Source organism: Haliaeetus albicilla, chromosome 2, assembly GCF_947461875.1.
Source record: "Haliaeetus albicilla chromosome 2, bHalAlb1.1, whole genome shotgun sequence".
NCBI lineage: Eukaryota > Metazoa > Chordata > Aves > Accipitriformes > Accipitridae > Haliaeetus > Haliaeetus albicilla.
The window spans coordinates 11,740,536-11,742,400 of NC_091484.1; positions in this window are offsets into that span (position 1 = coordinate 11,740,536).

Sequence of the window (1,865 nt, forward strand, 5' to 3'; positions counted from 1 at the left end):
CTGAAGGTGTTTTTTTCTGCCTGGATGTTTCTTCTCCCTCTGTTTGCCTTGTAGCTAGTTGAGCTGCAGGGTGGTTACACCAGCTTCCCCAAAGAGGGAGATACAGAGTTGTGTTACGAGAGAGTCCCTTCCATTTGGACCTGTGAAACCCCACAGGTTTGCAGCACCCAGGTGGAAGCAGGTGCAGTTGGGCACAGAAAATGCTGAAAGTCTGCCCTTACTTTCCCAGGTTTGCTGCCAGGCAGCCCTTTTCCCACGGGTGTTTCATCCACCCGTGGACGCGCTGCTCCCCTCCACGTTAGTACCCCAGAAGTCAAGCACAAGGCTGGCTTGGGACTTGGCGGAGTGGCCCAGATGCCAGCAGAAGAGGTGCTGGTGGGAAGAGGCATCTTCCCTCTGCAGCACAGAGCTATGAGGACATCGCTGGTGTTTCACCCAGCCCAGGCAGAGCCGATCCCACCAGAGCTGTGGGAGGCAGCCACAGCCCGGCTGGGATCGGCGGCCAGCACAGGGACAAGGCAGAGCTGGCCTGAGAAATACTTTCCACTGGTAACACAAGGACAGGCATCACCCTGACAGCCTAGGGAAGAACTGAATGTTACAAGTATTGAGATTTATCAGAGAAAACAAGGCCATAAATAGAGAAGCGACTGCCAGACAGAGGGAGAACGTGGGCCTCCGAGAAGCGACGGCCACGGGGCCACACAGAGATGTCCATAGCTCCAGCCCCCGCAGGAAACGAGGATTTGGCAGCCAGGTAGCGGCTGCATCTGCTGCTTTGGCAGCTGCAAACCAGCTCGGCTCCCGGAGCTGCATGGATAGTATTGCAGCTCTGTGCCTGGACAGCGGCCAAGAGCCTGCTCCCGTTTCCCCGTGCTCGGGGACAAAACAGCAGGTAGCTCCTGGGCTTGGCTGACCACACAGTTGGGTCTTTTAAGCCCCATTTCCAGCTCTCCTCAGTGCCACTGAACACTTTTTTTGGCTCATGCTGACACACACAGAGAAAGCTGAAAGGCGGTGCAGAGGGACTGTGCACCACGCAAGACCTCCAGCAGTCAAATGTGGGCTAATCTTAGGTCTCCCTCATCAGAAAATATCTGTTCCAGAACTATATTTAGGCAGATGATTTAGGGACCTGTTGGCCAGCTACCCTCAGAGGACAGGCGAGAGGCATCAGGTTCCCCCTACGAGTGAAAGAGCCAGCTCAGCTGCTGTCGCCGATTGCGCTGAAAGACCAAGGGCATTGGCTTAATCCAGCCACATCCTGACTTGCAAAGTTGCTGAGCACAGGGATGCTCCGAGCCCTTCATTTCCGTTGAACATAGGGGCATGCCAGATCTCCTGAAACTCCAACCGAGCACTAAATGATCAGAAAGTCTTTCAGCAAACACTCCTCTGCCCGAGCTGACAGTGCAGTCCAACAGTCAGGCAGCCCAGGCTGCACCACTTCTGGCTCTTAGCATCATCCAACTGCACAAAACTCAGGAGACAGGGAAAAAAAATTGTAAACTATTTTTGATACATGCCAGAAAAAATGAGAGTACACAGTGATAGCACTGCTGCTTTTAGCAGTGATAAGCATCCCTTTGATTACTGAAGGGAAAAGGACACGTGAGGTTGGAACAACCTGCATCCATAAAGCCAGCTTGCCTGCCTAGCAAGGGAGCAGGGCTACCTTCCCTCTGACTGTCAAAGTGCTCTGACCTGGCAACAGGAGAAGGCAGGAATCGGGCTGCCAAAGCCCCATCACACCTACCGATTAACCCTCGCGCTCTAGCAGGGGTACGATGGCTCACATTGTGGACCACAGTTCCTAACAGTCACCCTTGAACAGAAAGGCAAGAGGATTTATCTTTTAATATAAA